The 23,803-nt window shown below is 35.1% G+C and overlaps 1 protein-coding gene across 1 annotated transcript in view; it reads left to right on the top strand.

The window, feature by feature from the left end:
- Positions 1 to 23,803, top strand: part of LOC135696849 (acyl-CoA Delta(11) desaturase-like) — a 97,576-nt gene that overhangs the window by 5,116 nt on the left and 68,657 nt on the right. The gene's annotated exons all lie outside the window — the stretch shown is intronic.

Here is a 23,803-nt window from a genome sequence, read left to right as displayed (position 1 = left end):
AACCTGAAAAGATATCAAACAGCGCTGCTGTCGTGCCTCTGCTCATTACCGCTTCGGACGGTGAGGCACAATACTTGTCCGCAACTTCTTCAGAGACACCATCTCAGTCAAACAAATCGTTCGCAAAATATATATTTTTCTATTGATGCGTATCATTTTTGCATAAGCCCTTTTCAAGTGTAAGTCGTGTGCAAAACTAGGGAACCAAATATGTAAAATGGAATGTTGGACAATAAAAAACAACTGTGTAAAGTTTCAACATAACCGTAGAAGGTCGATCAAAAAATTTAAAAAAAAAATCGTCATTTGAAATGGAACTGCTGACTAGTGATGTCCGATTACTACTCGATTAATCGAGCTTATCGATTATCTGTTAAAATAATCGAGTATTCAATGCCTTGATTATCTGCTAATCGATTAATTGGCTTCGGTTATGTCAATTTTCATTGGAAGTAGGAGTTGAATTTATTTTAGTGTATATAGAACACCAAGTCAACAGAGCATCGATTAAACTATGTTCCAGTGTTCACTCGGCTGTCGACAAAAGCAGGCCACTCTCGATGTGTGCCACGCGATCGTCTGTTTTCTCGGCAGCAACCATTGTGTGGTCCTCCTCATTGTTCTTCATCAGCAGTTCTTTCGGTCGATGCGTCGTCGACTTTGGAAAGCAACCGTTTCGTGATGAGTGTGTGAGTGCTGACCACGTTTTGCGTCCATTGCTGCAATGGACGCGCTCTGACCCTCGTTGGCGTACAACAATTTGCCATACAATGAAACTACTGGAAGCGGCTCCAGTTCTGATGGAGGAGGCTTTTTGGATAGCGGAAGATAAAGTGTTTATTATGTTGTACCTTTTGACTATAGTTTTAAGATGTATTGTATAGTGACCAAGAATCCTCGGCTCTGTAAAGTTAATTCGGTTGAGCCTTATCAAATAAATTAATGAACAAAAAAAAAAAATAAACTATGTTCCATCCCAACTTGAAGTTCAGAACCAGCGTTGCCAGATATACCGATTTATCGGTATTTATACCGATTTTCAAACTTGATACCAATATACAGATAATGTTTCTCAGAATAACGATTGTTGAGTTTTAAAACCTATTTATACCGTTTTTTTAACAATCAAAATTATTACTACCAGGCAGCACTGAACTTTCCGAGGAAACTATTGTCTCTCACTTTTATCTTTTAGAACATTCAAATTTTTGAGCCAGCTCTAAAAAAGTTTCTTTTTTAAAAATATCTTTTTTCTTGATACTCTTTCGACTAAAGCTTCAATTTTCTCGCCGTTTTTGGTAACCAAGGAGCCAGTCGAGAAACAGCTGATGGCTCATCCCAGTAATTCCTCGAAATCGGGAAATACTTAAATGAACAAATCGGTTAATATTTCAACTTCCTGAAATTTCTTTGATCTTCCCTTTGAACTTTCTTCCAACTTTCCTAGGAATTTTCGCCCACCTTACCCTGTAAGTTATTTTCCAAGTCTTTTCGGAAAGATGTTTAGGCATCCCTTGTATTTTTTTTCTGGCTTTGCTCGAAAGGTTCTTCCGTCTTCTCCCGTCAGTTTTTTTTTTGCAACTTCCCTGGAACTGCAGGAATGCTTCAAGAATTTTATCGCGGTTCCATTAGCTTCAGGAAATATGCAGGAGTTCTGAATATTCAGAATAGTTTGGACTTTTGGGTAAGTTTAAAGATCTACCCTTGCAGTTCTGATAAATTGAAGACAGTTTCATTAACTGCTATTAAAACTCGAGAAACCGGAAATTTTGAGAAAGTCCAGTGTTCTTAAGGAACATCTGACATATTTTGGCAACTTCACAAGTCCAAAAATCTTCATGGAAATTTTATGGTTTGCAGGACAGTTCCATTTGCTTCAGGAGAATTGAGATAACTTTAGGAAAGCTCTGAGAACATCAGGGCACATCAAATCCAGAAAAATTCTGAAGCTTTTAAAGGAGTTCAGAGAAACTCAAGGAATTTACGAAAACTTTAGCAAAGTTTCGAGAAGTTCATGAAAACTTTGTGAACTTCAAAACATTCCCATTAACTTCAGGAAAGTTGCTAGAACTTTCAAGGAGTTCAGTTGAATTGAGGGATATTCCAAAGTGCATTTCAGGAATGTTCTGAAAACTTCAGGGACATTGTGGGGTTTTGAGGGATGTTTAATGAATATCAGAAATATTGCTGGATCGTTTGAACATGTAAGGAACTTCAGGGAATGTTGTGCCAGCCAGAAATCTATTTCTACCAGATTTCCCCCCAACTTCTCCTTGAAGTACTCGTGCGACTGTTCCGTAAGCCCTCTGGCTTCCAACTTTTTCCAGAAGTTTCTCCCAGCGTCTCCAGGAAGTTCAATAAAAGTTTTGCCCGGTGTATCTATCGAGTTCTCCCAAATTTTTTTTTTCGCCCTCTGAAAGCTTCTCCATAAGTCCTTCTCGGTTGGTTTTTCCTAGGGGCACGCAATAACCTTTAACTCCAACGCAGGCAATGGCTGTAATTAAATTAATTCCATTAACTACTGCTTTAATTTCATTAATTACACAATGTAGAACATTAGCTACTTTTTAACTCCTTTAATTACAGTCGAAATTGCGTAATTAAAGTAAATTAATGAAATTCCTATACTTTTAATTACATTAAATACGGATAGTTGATTTAAATACCGTCAGTACTACTTCAAAACGCATTAATTACTTTAAGTACTTTTGATTGCATTTTAACTTCAACCCACCGGTTCTTTGAACGCACGCAGGGTTTTTCCGACTTGTATTGGAAGGTTATTCCGAGCTTCTTCTGACTTCCCCTGGAATTGGCTTCATTAATTTTTCATTCTTTCTCTGGAAGTTGTTTGGGTATCATTAAGAGACTAATTCAAATATTCCTCGGAAATTTGTTCGAACTTATCTGGAAAGCACATTTTTCGTTCTTAGTTTGAATTTTCGCCTTCAAAAAGGCAAAAATATAATATCAATTAAAATAATGAATACCAATAAATACCGATTATTTAAACATTAGATACCGATAAGTTACAAAACAACCTGGCAAAGCTGTTCAGAACGTCTATTCTCTAAAGCAGATCAGACAATGAACCAGTTAGTCAAGGCTATTTTTCACGCAGATGGACTGTTTCGTTCACTTTTTTTCCTGGAAATTTTGTTAAACAAGCTAGAATTAAATGAAAAAGTTTTTCCCATACATTTCTTTAACCGCTTTACTATCAGTCCCTAGAGCGCCAAAAATTTAAATTTGAGAAAGAAAATTCTCTCTCACGAGCTTAATATCTCATCATGCCATGTATTTTGATGACATTTGATTTGTGATTTCCCTCTCACAGACTACAACAAAGAGTACCTAACATGACACTGCAAAACATGTCACAACATATTCTGCACAAAAGATACTTTATGCCCCGCCCCATTAATAAAAATCGGTGGGAATTCCTGTGAGGGGTGAGCTATTTTGTGTGCAGAATGTGTGAAAAAGGAGGGACTTCGGATGTTAATCAAAATGCATATATAGAGGAACCAGACATGTTTTTCACTGCACTGTCCTCTGTGAACAATAAACGGAAAACAGAATATGCGTAGTTTCCGAAATATGTCACCGCAAACAACAGCAGTGACATCTGATGGAAAATGAATGCAGAAGCCTGACAAAATGGTTATTTTCAAAGCTGAGAAACCGTTTGTCTGGCCCTCATCTCAAAATGATACTATTCCTACAATCCTGTTGGAGGAAATGTTTAGTTTGAGTAAGTGTTTTTTTTTTAGACAATGAGATTGCAGTCCAAAGACAAAATAAATTCATCGTTAAGATGCAAGTTGCCTTTTCTCTCACTATGGGGCTTATTACGGATTTCACTTTACGGTGAAAACTTGTCACTTGTCGTCACGGTGAAGTGATTACCATTTAATTTGTACGGCAATCAAAAATTTCATTCTTAAGTGTAGTGACACCCGTAATAAAACCCTATATTTCTAATAAAAGTGTTAATAAGTGTAAAGAGTAAAAGTGTATTTTATTGAATTGTTATACATCAAAGCAATAATTTATGCATTATCCAAGGATAAATAATCTACAGCTTGTTAAAACACCTTCTAAAAGACGATTGTTTTCTTTGTTATCAGAGATCAGTATTAAAATTAATCGATTATTTTATGTAGATTAATCGATGTTGATTACTGTAATCGATTAGCAAATAATCGATAAGCGATGAAAATCAGACATGACTATCTGGTACCTCTATACATGCAATAATATTAACATCCTAAGTCCATCCTTTTTTTTTATATATTCTACACAAAAGATACTTTAAGCCCCGCCCCATTCATAAAAAAAACGGCAGGAAATCCTGCCACGGGCGGAGCTTAGAAAGTATTTTTTGTGCAGAAAATCTATGTAAAAAGGGATGGACTTCGGATGTTAATCTATTTGTATATAAGAGGTACCAGATATGTTTTACAGCCAGTTGGATACGATAGATCGTCAGGCAAACGGTTCTCCGAAACGACCCAAGACCGCTGCAGAGAAAGTTCGGTGTTATCAAGCCTTCGGTTTGCTTGCAATTTCCTCTGCTCGCATCAACATGATTTTCTGTTTACTTTCCTAGTCACAACTTTCTTAAACAGAGCATAGAGGATGTAGATGAATTCTCATATTTGAGGCATCGCGTAATGGATTTTGATCCAAGTTTAAAACTGGCTAATCCCTAGGGGTTTCCGGAAATTGACCGGATGTGGCCAGCGTGATCCTGGCTATTCCTAATAATTGCCATTGAACTGCTTGTTGAATTGCAATGTGATTCAATGGTTTTTGACCATATTCAGAATCTGGCCACTTCTCCGGGGTGATTGAAACATGGCCAATGTGGCACTGGACGGGAGAGAAATGTCTACCCTTGAACTAGTTTTTTTAGTTCTAATGTGATTTGAGGTGTCACATGATAAGTTTTATTCGTTTGAGGTCGCAATTAGCCTCATGCCTGAGATAAACCGCAGCATGTTCCGGTCATATTTTCGGAACTGGTTACCCGATTCCAACAAATATGTGCTTTATGTGACCATAATACCTTATATTTAGCGGCTGTTGATTAGTTTATGACACTTGGCTCTGCGGGTTCTTATACATACAAGTGAAACTTTATATAATAGGTCGAACTATGATTCAAATTCATTCCTGAATAAAAATGTTCAATTAAATCGTATTATGAGAACATTATTTATTCTTTAGTTTTATTAGAAACTAGAACCATAGAGGACAGTCTAAGACCAGAAGGTCCCGAAGAAACGAGCTCAACTTTTTGGCTCAGCTCTGGTACTATCTTCGGTCCCAAGCTAATCGATTCACCCCTCGAAACTTAAGGAAAATCCACTAACCCCTCATTTTATGTGTCAAACTTTCATAGCGAATCAAAACAAACATAGTGTAGTACTGGAATTTCGACTAGAATGGGGTACGTTAGTCGATTTGCTTGGGACCAATAGGCTAGTCAAGTAGTGTTTCAATTTAAAATCGTTAGTTTCGTATTGATTGTTGCTAGAACGGTAGACTTTTTCACCAAACACACATTTTTCATGTCCATGTCATGTCATGTAAAATGAATATTGGAAAACACCGCATACATTTAGGACGCAGTGCAAAAATGACATAAATAGGTCCAACCAAAATCCAATATCCTTCACCCCACAGTGGGACGAAAAAAAAAATAGTGGGGCATCGCCATTTCGACGAAACTATTGAATGTAGCATTTTGATGTCTTTAAATTTTTTTCTTCATTTATGGAGTACTTTATTTTTATTAAGAGGGGTATACACTAAGATAAAAAAAATACTTTTTTATGTCTTGTTGAAATTGACGGACATATATGAAAACATTGTATATGAAGTCATTTTAAGAAACTTTGTCCAAGACGTCAATTTTCTATCTCTCAAGTGGACGAAGCATAGGGTTAAAATGGAGTACAAACGCTAGTACCTCCTTAAGAAACGGTTTTACCATAACTTTTAAGTTTGATTTTTTTTTTTTTTCAATGTTTTACAAAGTTGTAAGTGCTCTTAAAATAAACATTTCTGCTATCTCTTTATTTAAAGTATTTATAATTTTTCAACACTAACTTTACAGGGCAAGCAGGTATTAGCAGCTACCCAACAAACAATTTGAGTTGATTAATAGTTGAATAAGCTAGTTTTAAGCTGAAGAAGCATATTTTTGCCTGAATAAGCTCTTATTCAGCTTTCAATGTTTGTTGGGTAATCTCAACGATATTTTGATCATTATCTTTTACTCTACTGTTACATATACAATTCATTGGGGGATCCAAGGGGATGCCTTATGAATTTTATAATATTGTAACTCAATTTTTTTTTTGCTGTTTTCATGCCCATTTTTTCCAAGTATGTACAATAGACTGGGTTGTAGCTTTGACATAGTTGTTTGGTATAGTACTCTCAATCTAAGTCCGAGTTTTGGTGAAATTTGAGCAATATTTGGATTTTTGGTAAGCAAATGAATAGTTCCGTTTCCCATACAAAATTTTAAATTCTCTCGCAAATCGAGATTATTACCAGAATTGTTCAAATTTTGCCCAGTTGCTGGGAACCAGAATAGGCATTGGACGAATTTTGACGAACCCACTCTAATGGTGAATGGTTTTTTTTTTTTTTTTCCTTTGGTTGTTTTTTCCGTCGATCTTGTTTTCCGTGCTGAGCACCAATGCTACCGACGTGCCAGGAAGGCATCTCCCACACCTGGACCCTACCTATCGACCCATCAACTCATGAACCGGGGACCAACGGCTTTACTTCCCATCCGAAGGAAGGCGTGATCAGAGATGTTATGCCTCAGAACATCCCGGCGGCACCGACTGGGATTGAACCCAGGCCTGCTAGGGTGAGAGGTAATCACGCTTACCACTACACCACCAACGCCGTTGACGGTGAATGGTTATGAAAACGGCAAAACGTAACAAAACATTGAGGCATTTTTTTAGAAAGTTCATTAGGCATCCCCTTGGATCCCCCTATGACTTGTATATGTCACAGTAGAGTAGAAGATGCTGAACAATATAACGATGAGATTAGCTGCTAATACATGCTAACCTGCAAGATAAACCCCCTTACAGATAGCGGATAAAAAGGGACTTAAATCCTTAAACAAAGAGATAGCGATTTGTATAGTGCAAAAATGTGCAATTTTAAAGCACTTAGCACTTCGTACAACACTGAAAAAATTGGAATATTCAAATTAAAAAGGTTTTGTAAAAAAACGGTTCTTAAGGGGGTACTACCGTTTGTACTCCATTTTCACCCTATAACTTCGTCCACTTGAGAGATGGAAAATTGACGCCTTCAACAAAGTTTCTCAAAATGGTTTTCATAGATGGTCATCAATTTTAACAAGACATAAAAAGTTATTTTATTATCTTAGCGTACACCCCCCTTTAGCAAAAAATACACCACAGCAATATAGTAATTAAAAATTGAAGAAACATTCTAGAAGACATCCAAATTCTAAACTCAATAGTTTCGTTGCAAATGTCCATGTCCCTCTTTTTTGATTTCGTCCCACTGTGCACCGGGACAAGTTGAAACGCGTGAGGAAGTTGGAACGGTAGATGTATCTCTTGGCGGAAGTGGAATTATTTCTTCTGTAATTTGCGGTATACTATCAAAACATTGAACAGGTAGATAACCTGTATACGAGCTTTTGCTCTGACTTTGAAATTCAATAACTGAATCCCCCTAATCTTCAATGTTGTACTAAGAACGCACTTATTGGAAATCAAACGTTTGATTTGAGAAAAATCACAGTATTCTATTTTGCATCATTCTACTAACACGCTGTAAGCTACAAACTACTATAAATGACAAAGTTACATGTGTTCAAAACCTAACACTATTTCACCACAAACATTTTTTGATTTGCACAGCAGAAAATGTTGGATTTTAAAAAAACACTCAATATTTGAAGGCGTTAAAAATTTTCGGAAATTTCAAACTCTTCATGAGCCCGAAAGATTTGTCTATTTAACTTGAATAACTTAAAATATTATTTTTGAAACCTTAAATTTGGTTGATATATATAGTTTTATTCGATATTAGATTTTCAATAATCATAAATATAAATAATCTGAACATTTGCTTGAAAAATTAAAATTTTAAATGTTTTTTTTTTTTTTTAACTAGTTCGTTTATTTATTAGGCTCAGTCGTGTGTGACACTTTGCGGAGCCAAAATCAGTAATGTTTGATTTACATTTTAAATAGCAGCATTTCTAGGTTAGTGTTGGGTACCAATTACTCGTGGCGGGCTCGAGGTTAATAGGTAACAATTTCAATTGGAAGGATCTAGGTAGGAAACTGGTTTCTGAAGCCTCCTTCAGATACTACTCTCGGACGGTTGACCAAATTCTGGCTGGGCAGGGGCAAGTAGCACATGAACAGGAGGATAATAATACTGGGACACAATGGCGGGAAATTGTTTGGAAAGGAGGGGATAGTCACATCAAACTCTAACATCAGACAAACAAAGGAATTCGTAGATCGCTTGCATGTAGGGAAGATCACGTGTTCCCAATACATCTCTTACTTCACGGAAGGGTTGTCTACCTCGGGCCACTAGGGTATCCAATAGTCGTGCTCTGGAGGCGTCATTACCCGGGCAATACCAAACTGCGTGATCGATGTCATCATAACCGGTTCTGCACCTACATATATTGCTGTCAACGAGGTTTATTCTATAGAGATGTGCGTCTAGCGAGTAGTGGTTGGACATAAGTCTTGACATCACTCGAATGAATCCCCGACTTACATCCAGACCTTTGAACCACGCTCTCGAAGAAACATTTGGAATAATGGAATGTAACCACCGCCCAAGAGAATTATTTGTCCAATCGTTTTGCCAACTTAAAAGAGAACTCTGACGTACTAATGGGAAAAATTCATCATGTGAAATTCTTCTATCATAAATCTCGCCTTGTTGTGCGCCCACCTTTGCGAGAGAGTCTGCCTTCTCATTGCCTGGGATTGAGCAATGTGAGGGGACCCATACAAAGGTAATCATATATGATCTTTCGACCAGCAAACTCATCTGTTCCCTTACCTTTGAAAGGAAATAAGATGAGTGCCTACCTTGTTTCATCGACCGAATAGCCTCAATCGAACTGAGACTATCCGAGAAGATGAAGTAATGGTCTATGGGCATATCGGAAATCATCCCCAATGCGAAGTTGATTGCTGCTAGCTCAGCAACATAAACGGAACAAGGTTCCTGAAGTTTCCGAAAGGCGGTTGAGTATTCATTGAAGACGCCGAAGCCAGTGGATCCATCAATGCGTGATCCATCAGTGAAAAATCTTCTATTGCAATTGACTTGTTGGTACTTTTCAGCAAAAATGCGGGGAATTGAGATAGGTCGAAGTTGATCTGGAACTCCTTGAATAGCCTGTTTCATGGAGAGATCATAGCCAATGGGGGAACTGTAGTTAGTAAAGCATACACGAGAGGGGTTATAGCAAGGAAGGCTAATATCCGATGACATATAATTAAGATAGATTCGCACGAATCTAGACTGGATGCTCAATTCGAGCATTTCTTCGAAGTTTTCAATCACAAGGTTGTTAATGACACTACATTTAATCAATATTCTTAATGAGAGCTCCCAGAAACGGTTCTGCAGGGGTTTTACGCCCGCTAGTACCTCTAGGCTCATATTGTGTGTTGAATGCATACAGCCAAGGGCAATACGTAAACAACGATATTGAATGCGTTCCATTTTAATTAGGTGGGTTTTTCTTGCCGAGAGGAAGCAAAAAGAGCCATACTCAAGAACTGAAAGAATAGTCGTTTTATATAGTTTAATGAGGTCTTCCGGGTGAGCACCCCACCATGTCCCGGAAATTGATCGTAGAAAGTTGATCCTTTGTTGACACTTTTGTTTCAAATACGTAATGTGGGTACCCCAAGTGCATTTTGAATCAAACCAGACTCCAAGGTATTTGAAGGTTAAAGATTGGGTAATGTCTCTGCCCAAAAGATTTAGACGCAGTTGGGCTGGAAACCGCTTCCTTGTAAACACTACCAATTCAGTTTTTTGCGGTGAAAACTCGATCCCTAAATTTCTTGCCCAGAAAGACAGATTATTTAGGGAATTTTGCAATGGTCTTTGCAAGATTTCCGCACGTGGACCTCTCATGGAAACCACGGCATCGTCTGCAAGCTGTCTAAGCGTGCATAGATTATCTAGGCAGTTATCAATATCTTTGACATAGAAATTATAAAGCAAGGGACTTAAACATGAACCTTGGGGTAAGCCCATGTAGCTAATTCTAGAAGTTGTCAGTTGACCTAGTTTGAAGGTCATTTGATTTTCTGACAGCAAATTATACAAGAAATTATTCAAAATACCGGGTAATCCACTACTGTGCAAATTGTCTGACAGTATGTCTATGGAAACCGAATCAAATGCGCCCTTAATATCCAAAAAGACTGAAGCCAATTGCTCCTTGTGCGCAAAGGCCAGTTGAATATCAAATGAAAGCATCGCTAGACAATCGTTTGTTCCTTTACTCTTCCGGAAACCAAATTGCGTATTTGAAAGTAGATTGTTTGATTCAACCCAATGGTCAAGTCTTAATAGGATCATTTTTTCTAATAATTTCCTCAGGCATGATAACATAGAGATCGGACGGTAAGAATTGTGATCAGACGCTGGTTTCCCAGGCTTTTGAATAGCTATTACTTTAACCTGTCTCCATGCTGGTGGAACTATATTGAATTCCATAAATGAATTATATAGGTTAAGTAATCGTCTTTTAGCGATATCGGGGAGGTTTTTTAGAAGGTCAAATTTGATCATATCGCTTCCCGGAGCAGAGTTATTTGATGAAAGAAGTGCCATTGAAAATTCCAGCATTGTGAATGGTTCATCCAGAGAACCGTTACTTCGGGCTGTATCCCGTAAAATTGGTTGTGCTGGAACAGAATCTGGACAAACCTTTTTAGCGAAGTCAAATATCCATTGGGAGGAGTATTCTTCACTCTCATTGGAAGATGAGCGGTTTCGCATATAGCGAGCCTTTTTCCAAAGCGTTTTCATCGAGGTTTCTCTAGAAAGTCCCTCGATAAAAGTACGCCAGTAGTTTCGTTTCTTTGCTTTTAGTAAGTTTTTAAGCTTTTTTTCAAGCTTTAGATACTTTTCAAAAAGCTCAGATCTTTCATGTCTACGATAATCTTTAAAGGCATTGGATTTCTCAAGATACAACTTTGTGCATTCGTCATCCCAGCCAGGGGTGGCGGGTCTTCTTTTGAGGGATGCACTTGGAACACGTCGTTTCTGAGCTTCTAATGCGCTTTTGTAGATTAGCTCGGTAAAGAAACGATACTCTTCCAGTGGTGGTAGAGGATCGGTAGAATCAATACCAAGAGTTACCGCCGATACAAATTTTTGCCAATCAATGTTCCTCGTGAGGTCAAAAGGAACTTGAATTGACTGATCTATTTTTAGAAGACCACTTTTGATTGAAATAATAATTGGCAAGTGATCACTACCGTGGGGATCATTGATAACCTTCCACAGACAATCTAATGATAGTGAGTTAGAGCACAAAGAAATGTCAAGACGGCTCTCTCGAGCAGGAGGGTTTGCTATACGTGTTGCTTCACCAGTGTTCAAGATAGTCAAGTTGAAATCGTCGCACAAATCATAGAAAATACCCGCTCTATTGTCATCGTATGATTCGCCCCAACCAGTACCGTGTGAGTTCATATCGCCCAGTATTAGTACTGGAGATGGAAGGATATTAACTGAACTCCAAAGCTGACGGCGGTTTATGGAAGTCCTTGGAGGGACATATACAGAAGCTATGCAAAGATCTTTGTTCTTCACATTTATTTGGCAAGCGACAATTTCAATGCCTGAAATTATTGGGATTGAGATTTTATAGAAGGAGTAGCACTTTTTGATCCCCAAAAGTACGCCACCATATGAATCATCTCGGTCCAGGCGGATAATGTTAAAATCGTGGAAGTTTAGTTCATCTTCAGAAGAAAGCCAAGTTTCACAGAGTGCAAATATATCACAATCAGAATTGTGAATCAAGTCTAATTTAGGTATTAAACTACGACAGTTCCATTGTAATAAAGTGATCATATCTTGATCCTCACTCGACGAATTATCCATCGAAAGATATGAATTCACCAATGAGGGGCCATGATGCAGTCAATTGCTTGAAGTAGTTTCCGACTATAGGAACAAGCAGGTCAATAAGCCCTCGAAGTGGCGATTCGTCGAGAAAGCCGAGGGCATTCAAAATGTTATCCACAATGTCCTTAAATTTAATCTTTCCTCGCTTGGACGGGAGAGTTTTCTTTGAATTGCGAGTAGACGTGGTGTTTATTTTTGGTAATCTCTTAAGATTACCTTTATTAGGTAGCGGCGGGGTGGAAAAGCTGCAGCAAGGATCAGATGGAGCAGCAATTACCGATTTGTTCGGCTTTTTCAATGAATCCCCGCTACCTTCAGATTTTTGCATGCTTTTGAGAGTGGTTTTATTTTTTTTCCGGCGCACTCCCGGGGAGCTAGTCGGCTTCCTTTTACCAGGGGCGTGTACCTCCGGAGACTCACTCTCATCTACTATGTCAGAGTCCAGTTCATCGGAAGACAAAATCTCAAAAGTGTTTTCATTTTGAGCGGCTGATGCCAACGAAGCAGAGGTTCCATTTTGCAACTTAACCATTTCTGCAAACGTCAGCTTGGAGCGTTCTTTTATTGAACGCTTCACATTATTGGTACGCTTCTTGTACGCGGGGCAGTCCTGCAAAGCATGAAGAGGTTCTTTGCCACAGTAAGAACATTTAGTTGCTTCCTGTTGGCAAGCACCCTCCATGTGGTCTTGGCTACATTTGCCACAACGGGGCTTGTTGTCACAAAAAGCAGCTGTGTGTCCCAACTTTTTGCAGTTGGTACAATTGTATACCCTTGGTACAAAAAGTCGCACCGGGAAAAAAACATTTTCAATTTCTAAAAACTTTGGGAGAACCGATCCAGCGAAAGACACCTGTAGTGAGCCTGAAGGGGAATAAGTCTTTTGACCATCTACCGTGGTCGCTGAATACAATATCCTGCAACCCAGAACGTCCACGGTAGATGTTGCAGCATTTTGAAGGCGCCCCATACCTTCCATGACGTCATCACACGTCAGGCTCACTGCAGAGACCACGCCGTCTATCTCCACATCTCGAGATGGGATGTAGACGTAATACTCTTCATTGTAACCCTCGTCGTCAGCAATCTCATTTGCGACTTTATATGTGAGCGCAGTTATACGCAATTTGTTCCGATTGACCTGATGAAATTCGGTCCCCGGGAAACGACGCGTCAACGTTCTTTTAATCCCTAAGAAGTTTAGGGCTTTCTCTTTCTGCCGAAAGTAGACAACCCAAGGCGAAGCAGAAGACGCCTGGTAATGACGCTTTCTAACTTTATCATTGGGAGGCTTGACGCCCCCCTGTGCATCATCCATACGAAATTTAAAACTTTTGTTAGGAAGTAAATAATTTTATTTTTACTTTTTTTGATTTACGAACCACCCTATGTGGAATCGTTTACTGGGGGAGAGACAGACGATTCACAAGCAAACAGTCAGAGGAATGGGTATACAAAAAAACATATACGTGCTACTATTTGCCCTTACCGTTTCTACTGCTTATATTGTTGCTGCTATGCCACAATAGATGCCGGTCGTACACACCGTCCGTGCGGTGGCTCACTGCTTTCTGCTGGTTATTGTTTCCAGTTGTACACACCGTCCGTGTGTTTTGCCGTATGCCGAATTTCGATATCGTCGAAGCGGGTTTTAAAGGTGGACAGTCCGACCGTAGGCTTCGCCAGGATCGGCTGCTTCCTCCAGAAATGCGCGAGTCACCTGAGGCACAAAAACTTTTTCCGGAAAATAACGTTTCGCGGTGAAAAAAAACACTTTCAAAGCTATGCTTTGTGACGAGACAACAGACCCTGATGTTGCTCATTCGCTAGCAGAACGAGGAATGAACTTTTAAATGTTGAAAAGAATTAGATGTTAAATGAAAAAATTAATTCTTAAGCTTTTACTCAGATCACCATGAAATCAATAGTACCGTGGTTGAATACAAAACTCACAAAACGGAAATCGTGATTTTGTTTTCCGTATAATCTTTATTATATGAAAAGGATGAAAATTTTCTGAAGCACCATGTAAAATAGTTCAAAATACACTTATCAACTGTATTTTATCAGCGGTTATAATTATTTATTTAATTAAAAAATCTTCAACATAATGTTGTACAGATGTTTTCTAGGCTAGGAGTCGAATTCTATGTCTGTAAGTAGACATACTAATGTTAAAATCATATACATCATACGTTTCATTAAACACACGACAGCACAAAAACCACGGTTCGATGAATCCATAGTTGATCCGATGGGTAGGTTGCCACAGAAGCGTGTAACTACGTAGAACTCTTTGAGGAGCATTGATGTAGATTTGGCTCACAAGAGATTTGCAATCCACGTCACCGTTAAGCAATCCAAACACGAAGAGTCGCTGAAGTAGTTTCCTCCTTGCTGCCAACGTGTCCAGGTCAATCATCCTGCACCGTTCTTCGTAAGGCGGCAAATTTACCGAATCGTTCCAGGGCAGAATACGTAAAGCGTATCTTACGAAGTTTCGCTGAATGGCTTCGATTCTGCTAGCTTGAATAGCGTGAAAGGGTGCCCACACAACAACAGCATACTCTAGAAGACTGCGGACGAGAGCACAGTATAGTGATTTCAGCGCGTAGATGTCCTGGAATGCGTTTGTGTTTCGTTTCAAGAAACCTAATGTGGCGAATGCTTTAGCAGTTGTCATGGAGATGTGCTCATTGAATCTGACTTAAGAGTCGATGATAACACCCAAATCCTTAACTGAAGAAACGAAGAGCAAACTACTGAGTCCTATCCTGTAGTCATGTCGTAAGGGCTCGCGTGAACGGCTAAAAGATATTGCGCAGCATTTTGTGACATTAACCTGCATACCGTTCAATGTACACCAGCGCAAAAGGGAATCAATATCCTTCTGGAGTGCGCAACAGTCAACTCTTGACTTAATTGTACGAAAGATCTTTAAGTCATCGGCGAACATAAGTTTCGAAGAACACAGTCGACTACACAGATCGTTCACGAAGTTAGTAATCTCATACACCTCATTTTGTCCACTGCAAGCACATGTGGAACCCTATCGAACGCCTTACTGAAGTCCACGTAGATCGCATCAACTTGTCGTCGTTTTTCAATGGAGTTGATCAGCGAGTTGACAAACACCATTAAGTTGGTTGTTGTAGAGCGTTTTCTCACGAAGCCGTGCTGATGTTCGGTAATTATTGGCCTAACCGCTTGATATACGACCTCATATACGATCTTCTCCAGAGCTTTTGGGAGGCAGCTTAGAATCGAAATTCCGCGATAATTTTCAACGTTGTGGATGTTTCCAGCTTTGTGCATAGGTGTGATGGACGCAACCTTCCACATTGTGGGGAAAACACCACTGACTAGTGAACGATTAAAAATAATCGGCACAGATGAAGCGAGAGATGCAGAAAATTTCTTAATGAACGATAGTGGCAAACAGTCTGGACCAGGGCCTTTAGAAGGATCTACAGATGAAAGAACTTTCATCACCTCTTCAACAGATACATCAAACTGCGGCAAATTCAAGTTGTAATGAGCTATGCTGCTCATCCAGTCACGACGATCATCCGGAGAATGAGCGGGAGGGGTAGTCGAAAAAACATCCTTGAAGAATTTTGCGAAGAGATCAGAAGCTTCTTCCGCGGAGTCAGCACGAGCTTCTTTATAAGACACATCGAGTGGTATACGCCATTCCGCCTAAGTTTTTTCACGTAGGTCCAAAAAGACGATGGATCCCGCTTTGCCTCCGACTCAATGCGCAATACATATTCATGGAAAACTGTGTTCAACCGGCTGGTGTAGCGCTCATCCATGTCGTGAAGTAATCGCCTGTTTTCCTCAGTCCGTTGATTGAAAAGACGTTTCCTTGCTTTCCGTAACCTGTTTCGGAAGTTCCTAAGTTCCGTGGTCCACCATGGTTGATTGTAGTGAACACGGAGGCAATGTCGTCGAATAGGAGTATATTCGTGGATGATATCGAAAATGGCACCATAAAACCGGAAAACAGCATCGTCAACGTCACAATCAGTCAAAAGCGTCGTCCAGTCTATCGAGCCTATCCGGGCGTTGATAAGGGGTTCATTGCAGAAGTTGAAATCGTAATAACAGCGGTCCAGCCCAACGTCGTCAGTATTACGAAGGTAGTCAAATTTGATGATAAAAGATTTGTGATGAGCGTCAAGTTTTAAAATTCCACAGGGCGATTCGAAAAGTTCGATGCTGTCAGTATCACTAACGAAAGCCAGGTCAAGTAATCTCTCGTTCACGTTACGTACATCCTGAACCTGCTGTAATCCACATGCAAGGATCGACTGGGTCAAAGCGATTTCTTGTTCAGATGAAGCGTTGGTCGGGATGTAAGAATTCATGTGGGCATCAAATTGCCATGATAGTCTAGGCAGATTATAATCTCCCAAAACTATGACTGTATCGGTAGTTTCAGCAAACTCACACAATTCTTGAACACAAGATGCATGATTAGAGTAAATGGCGCAGTCCGAGTTAGGCCTTAAGTAGACGCAACATATGTAGACCGACTGCATTGGCAACGAAACACACATGGCCACTTGCTCTAAACAGTTGGCATTAGCTAGTGGAACCAACTTACAACGTAAATGATTTTTGACACCGATCAGTACGCCGCCACCACGTAGCAATTGAGATGTGGCTGGATTCCGATCGAGACGATAAATCACATAGTCAGACGAGAGTTCAGAGTTTAATATGTCGCTGCCAAGCCACGTTTCGGTCAGGGCAATGACGTCATAGTCACAAGATGATAATGCCAAATGAAGATCGCTAGTTTTAGTTCTTAATCCACGGACATTCTGGTAAAAAATTGTAAGGGGGAGCGCATCTGGTGGATTCGGACGATGAAGTGCTTGAACCGTTTTTGCGGGACTAGAGCAAGAGCCTACTTGCTTGCATTCGCTGTCTCGGAAGCTGACGATGGTAGTGGGTTCAATAGGATTGGCTTTCAAAAATCCCGTTTTTTACCAGTGTCTTCGAACTCCCGGAATCTTATGCCAGAGGGCCATATGTGTCCAAACACATTGCTTTGGATTTCAGATCCGCTGCCATCCCAACTTTGTAGGACACGAAAGTTAGGGAACGTACGTCTTTGTCACGAGGAACAAATTTAATTACAGTGGTATCACTCGTTCCCAAATTTGAGAACACCATACACGTTACCGTTTCATCGCTGACATCTGGATGAATGTTCGACAAGTACAGCCAGAATTTGGTATCAGTCTCTTGATTGGCAGTTGCTGCAACAAGGTTGGGCTCTGGACAAGCGCCTGTTCCGCAAAGAAGCTTCGATGGACGATGCAATGAACCATCAGCTTCTTCATTTTCAACTTCTCGTTGTCTTATAGAGCGAACGGAAGAAATAGACGGGAAACGCTGTCTTGCAACAGGAGTTACTGGTACTGAGTCAACCGAAGATTTGAAATTGGAACGAATTTCACGGCGCAAGTCGTTGAGTATGCTGTCACGAATTTCCTTCTTCAACGACTCAATAATGTTGTCATTGGTTGCGTTAGTAGAAATCATAGCAAAATTGTTATATTAAATACCAAATTATTCATGATCAATCCTATGAAACATAAAACAGTGACCATACCCGTAAATGTGTAACTAACAGGCAAAACATAATTGCTTCGAAGCTTTGTTTTTTAGCTAAATTAGTTCCGCTTTGAAAAAAAAACGGTCACCGAGCCTCAGTCAGCACAATGAAATCTTAATCACACTCGCTAGTGGCAAAAAAAACGAAATCACCTTGGTCCGTAATTCACGCACATTTTGATAGTAAAAGGCCAGAACATGAACCTCTTCCATATTGCTAATTGCATATTGTCAATGGAAGCTGCTCACCACTCCGCCGGAATTTAAACAGCAACCAGGAAGAGTCAACTCTACATTTTCATGGTATATATAGTTACTTGCCTGATGAAGCAGATTGGATAACCCTCTCGCTCTACATCCAACCACGGGTCCGAGACGACTGTGGTGTGCGCTGACAGCGATAGGCCGGACCGGTTAAGAGAGATCGAGGACTCCCAGAGTGCTTTCCACGATGCGTCCTACAATTGACGAAAATTCATTGTTCGAACTTCAAAGAGTGTTTGTCATTCGCAGATAAGCTGGAGTAGATGGACGAAGCATGGAACAGAGCATAATCAGCATTATCTTGCCAAAGCAACCCGAATAAAAATAACCATAAGTTTACAATTAAATGACAATGAAATACAATACAATACAATTAACCCTATTGTAATTGTATTATTTTGGTCAAGTGATCGAATTGACATCACAATAGGTTTACAATAAATTATTTTTTTATCAAAATTTTGAACAATAATTAAACTATAAAATTTAATGTAATGAGAACACATTTGCTACGGTAACTATCAACCCCCATTCTATTATAAAAGTCTCATTAACAATAGTTTATATTTAGCAATAAGTTCTATTGCATTTTAATTGTTTTTTTTTATCAATAAAATGTATGGTTGCTATTAAAGGGTTTATTGCATTGCAACATTGGTTTTTTATGGTATTTTTTTATTCGGGAAGCTAACCGGAAAAGTCCTTCAGAACCCTTAGCCACAGGTTCAAGACAACTGTGTCTGCATAATGCAGCCCATACACACTGAAACATGGTTTTAAACATGATTCTTCGGCTGGTTGTCGGATTTCCTTTCAATCTATTCGTCAAACGAGCAAGACATTTGCAACTTCCCCCACACACAATCCATTCGACTTGTTCTTCAGCCTGTTGGCCCCATTTAAAATACACGCGACGTTTTTGCCGCTTCTCCATATACACTGCAACCAGGTTGGCAGACTTAGACTCCACCCACCTGAAATCAAAACGCATAGATTTTACTTCAACCGATTGACCAACTGCTGCCACTTTTGTCTTGCAACCACTCCACACACGACACAATCGAGCATCAACCCAACCTGGCTATCAATCAGATTACAGTTTATATGGGACCCATAAGGCTGGTCAAGAGGATCCGGGGCTTCCAAAAATGTTTCTATGGTGCGCTTCGATTGCAAACATGTTGAAAATGACTTTTTTTTTTACATTTTTACAAGATCATTATCTTTATGTCTTGTACATGTGTGGTTAACATGTATAACTTATCAAGTGACACAGATGCGTCTTTTCAACTTTAGTTCTTTTGAATTTCAATTGTTATTAATTACAGTTCCTAGTCCTATCAGGCCTGTTTAAAGAATGACCACCTTGGTGGGATTGGTTTGTTTTAAATTTGAAAGAGGAGACTACTTATAACTACTATTTACAACTACAACTAACCTACAACTACTATATACACCTAATCTACTATATACAAATTGCTTATCAAATACCTCCCTCTTCGTGTAAATTTGTTATTCTAGTGTCGAAAGGACGATCAAGAACCATCCTCAGCACTCTATTCTGAGCGGCCTGAATTTTGTTCCTGTGAGTCTGTGCACATGATTCCCACACCGGAGCGGCGTAGAGGATCGCAGGTGCTATGAACATGTTGAGAATGAGCTTGTCTAGTGATTATATAGCTGCGACGCAGCTCGCACTCGCTCGGAGTTGCTCAGAATTTTCTGTCAAAAATAACGGTCAAACCTACACGGTAAGATAAAAGCACCCAACGGCCAGTTCACTTTTACCTACTTTTGACTAGTTTATAAAATAAATAAATAAATAAATAAAATAAATAAAATAAATAAAATAAATAAAATAAATAAAATAAATAAAATAAATAAAATAAATAAAATAAATAAAATAAATAAAATAAATAAAATAAATTAAATAAATCAAATAAATAAAATAAATAAAATAAATAAAATAAATAAAATAAATAAAATAAATAAAATAAATAAAATAAATAAAATAAATAAAATAAATAAAATAAATAAAATAAATAAAATAAATAAAATAAATAAAATAAATAAAATAAATAAAATAAATAAAATAAATAAAATAAATAAAATAAATAAAATAAATAAAATAAATAAAATAAATAAAATAAATAAAATAAATAAAATAAATAAAATAAATAAAATAAATAAAATAAATAAAATAAATAAAATAAATAAAATAAATAAAATAAATAAAATAAATAAAATAAATAAAATAAATAAAATAAATAAAATAAATAAAATAAATAAAATAAATAAAATAAATAAAATAAATAAAATAAATAAAATAAATAAAATAAATAAAATAAATAAAATAAATAAAATTAATAAAATAAATAAAATAAATAAAATAAATAAAATAAATAAAATAAATAAAATAAATAAAATAAATAAAATAAATAAAATAAATAAAATAAAAAAAATAAATAAAATAAATAAAATAAATAAAATAAATAAAATAAATAAAATAAATAAAATAAATAAAATAAATAAAATAAATAAAATAAATAAAATAAATAAAATGAATAAAATAAATAAAATAAATAAAATAAATAAAATAAATAAAATAAATAAAATAAATAAAATAAATAAAATAAATAAAATAAATAAAATAAATAAAATAAATAAAATAAATAAAATAAATAAAATAAATAAAATAAATAAAATAAATAAAATAAATAAAATAAATAAAATAAATAAAATAAATAAAATAAATAAAATAAATAAAATAAATAAAATAAATAAAATAAATAAAATAAATAAAATAAATAAAATAAATTAAATAAATAAAATAAATAAAATAAATAAAATAAATAAAATATAAATAAAATAAATAAAATAAATAAAATAAATGAAATAAATAAAATAAATAAAATAAATAAAATAAATAAAATAAATAAAATAAATAAAATAAATCAAATAAATAAAATAAATAAAATAAATAAAATAAATAAAATAAATAAAATAAATAAAATAAATAAAATAAATAAAATAAATAAAATAAATAAAATAAATAAAATAAATAAAATAAATAAAATAAATAAAATAAATAAAATAAATAAAATAAATAAAATAAATAAAATAAATAAAATAAATAAAATAAATAAAATAAATAAAATAAATAAAATAAATAAAATAAATAAAATAAATAAAATAAATAAAATAAATAAAATAAATAAAATAAATAAAATAAATAAAATAAATAAAATAAATAAAATAAATAAAATAAATAAAATAAATAAAATGAATAAAATAAATAAAATAAATAAAATAAATAAAATAAATAAAATGAATAAAATAAATAAAATAAATAAAATAAATAAAATGAATAAAATGAATAAAATAAATAAAATAAATAAAATATATAAAATAAATTAAATAAATAAAATAAATAAAATAAATAATATAAATAAAATAAATAAAATAAATAAAATAAATAAAATAAATAAAATAAATAAAATAAATAAAATAAATAAAATAAATAAAATGAATAAAATGAATAAAATGAATAAAATAAATAAAATAAATAAAATCAATAAATAAAATAAAATAAATAAAATAAATAAAATAAATAAAATAAATAAAATAAATAAAATAAATAAAATAAATAAAATAAATAAAATAAATAAAATAAATAAAATAAATAAAATAAATAAAATAAATAAAATAAATAAAATAAATAAAATAAATAAAATAAATAAAATAAATAAAATAAATAAAATAAATAAAATAAATAAAATAAATAAAATAAATAAAATAAATAAAATAAAAAAAATAAATAAAATAAATAAAATAAATAAAATAAATAAAATAAATAAAATAAATAAAATAAATAAAATAAATAAAATAAATAAAATAAATAAAATAAATAAAATAAATAAAATAAATAAAATAAATAAAATAAATAAAATAAATAAAATAAATAAAATAAATAAAATAAATAAAATAAATAAAATAAATAAAATAAATAAAATAAATAAAATAAATAAAATAAATTAAAAAAATTAAATAAATAAAATCAATAAAATAAATAAAATCAATAAAATCAATAAATAAAATAAAATAAATAAAATAAATAAAATAAATAAAATAAATAAAATAAATAAAATAAATAAAATAAATAAAATAAATAAAATAAATAAAATAAATAAAATAAATAAAATAAATAAAATAAATAAAATAAATAAAATAAATAAAATAAATAAAATAAATAAAATAAATAAAATAAATAAAATAAATAAAATAAATAAAATAAATAAAATAAATAAAATGAAGAAAATGAAGAAAATGAAGAAAATTAATAAAATAAATAAAGTTAAACAATAAAAAATAATACAACAAATAAACTAAAAAAAAATATAAAAAAAAATTAAAAATATAAAAAGTTATTATAAAAATTTTAAAAAAATAATTAAAAAACTGAAATATAAAAAAAAAACTATGTATTATTAAAATAAATAAAATAAATTAAATAAATAAAAAGTTTCCTACTTTGTTCCGAAAATGCCGCGAAAAATACCAAATTATGGTGTCCCATCCATAAGAGCCCATGGAGAAAAAAATATTCAACAGCGTTTTTATCAGCTTGCTGTTTTGGCGCATATAATCAATAACCCTTGCATTTGACGTTCACACACTACCGCCACCATCTGTTCAGCGTATTACCGATCACAACAGATGCGTATTACCCATCACAACAGATGGCGGTAGTGTGTTAGCAACGATGCTTTATATTGATGCTGTTATATATATGCGGTTTGTCTGTGCTGTTTTGCTCAGTTTGATAGCGGTGCAACCGAGATTTAAACGCAAATACATATCCAATTTTGACAGCATTTTGACTACTAGAATCAAAGTTAAAGCGATATTAGAGAAATTGAAAAATCGCATAAATCTCCATTTTCCGCTACCCTGCAAATTGATGAAGGTGTTATCCTCCTAATCATTTTATGCGCAGGCATACATTTTTGGCGTTTGATCCAAAAAATTCCCAATGATGGACACTAACTGAAAAATTAATGCTAATCAGCGGTGACTAACCTTAAACTTTTCAAGTTTTATATCAGGATTCGTCCGGGATGGGAGAGCATCAAACTAGTTCGGGTAGTATTGTGGTATGACACCGCATTCATTTATGTATGTATCAAAAGTAACCCAAGCGGTGGTGGTATTCGTAAGCTTGATGGCTTAAATAGCAACATGTCGTAGTAAATTTCCTATTCGTTTTACATCAGGTTATGAAATTCTTGCAACTGTCAAAGCAGATTTTTTGCAGGACGTAGCAAATGGCACACACCTAGATGGATGAGCAACTTTCCACTTTCCGTGACCGTTTAGTGTAGGCTTTGCAGAATCAAAATTACGAAATTCAAGGCCAATTTTTGATTTTAAATTCGGTTTCAAACATCATGTCCCCATATCTATCGTGAGTTTCTAATACAATTCAAATCTACCGCATTCTCAAGAGTTAGCTTCGGCTAGCTGAATGACTACCTCAATAAAGAATGTCCCAATCTAATTTTTTTTAAGACATTGATCAAACCAATGTCAAACGCAGAACGCAGCTGCACTTCACACTGACTGAATCTATAATTAGCGAGAAATCATCACCTACCGAAATGCATGCGTCATTACCAAAACAATACTAATTGTTCGCTATGTGACATCA

This window comes from Ochlerotatus camptorhynchus, unplaced genomic scaffold, assembly GCF_037179485.1.
Source record: "Ochlerotatus camptorhynchus isolate MF236.1 unplaced genomic scaffold, CSIRO-AGI_Acam_v1.1 ptg000062l, whole genome shotgun sequence".
Taxonomy (NCBI): Eukaryota; Metazoa; Arthropoda; class Insecta; order Diptera; family Culicidae; genus Ochlerotatus; species Ochlerotatus camptorhynchus.
Note: the sequence above shows the minus strand (reverse complement) of the source record. Positions and strands in the feature narration are given on the sequence as shown.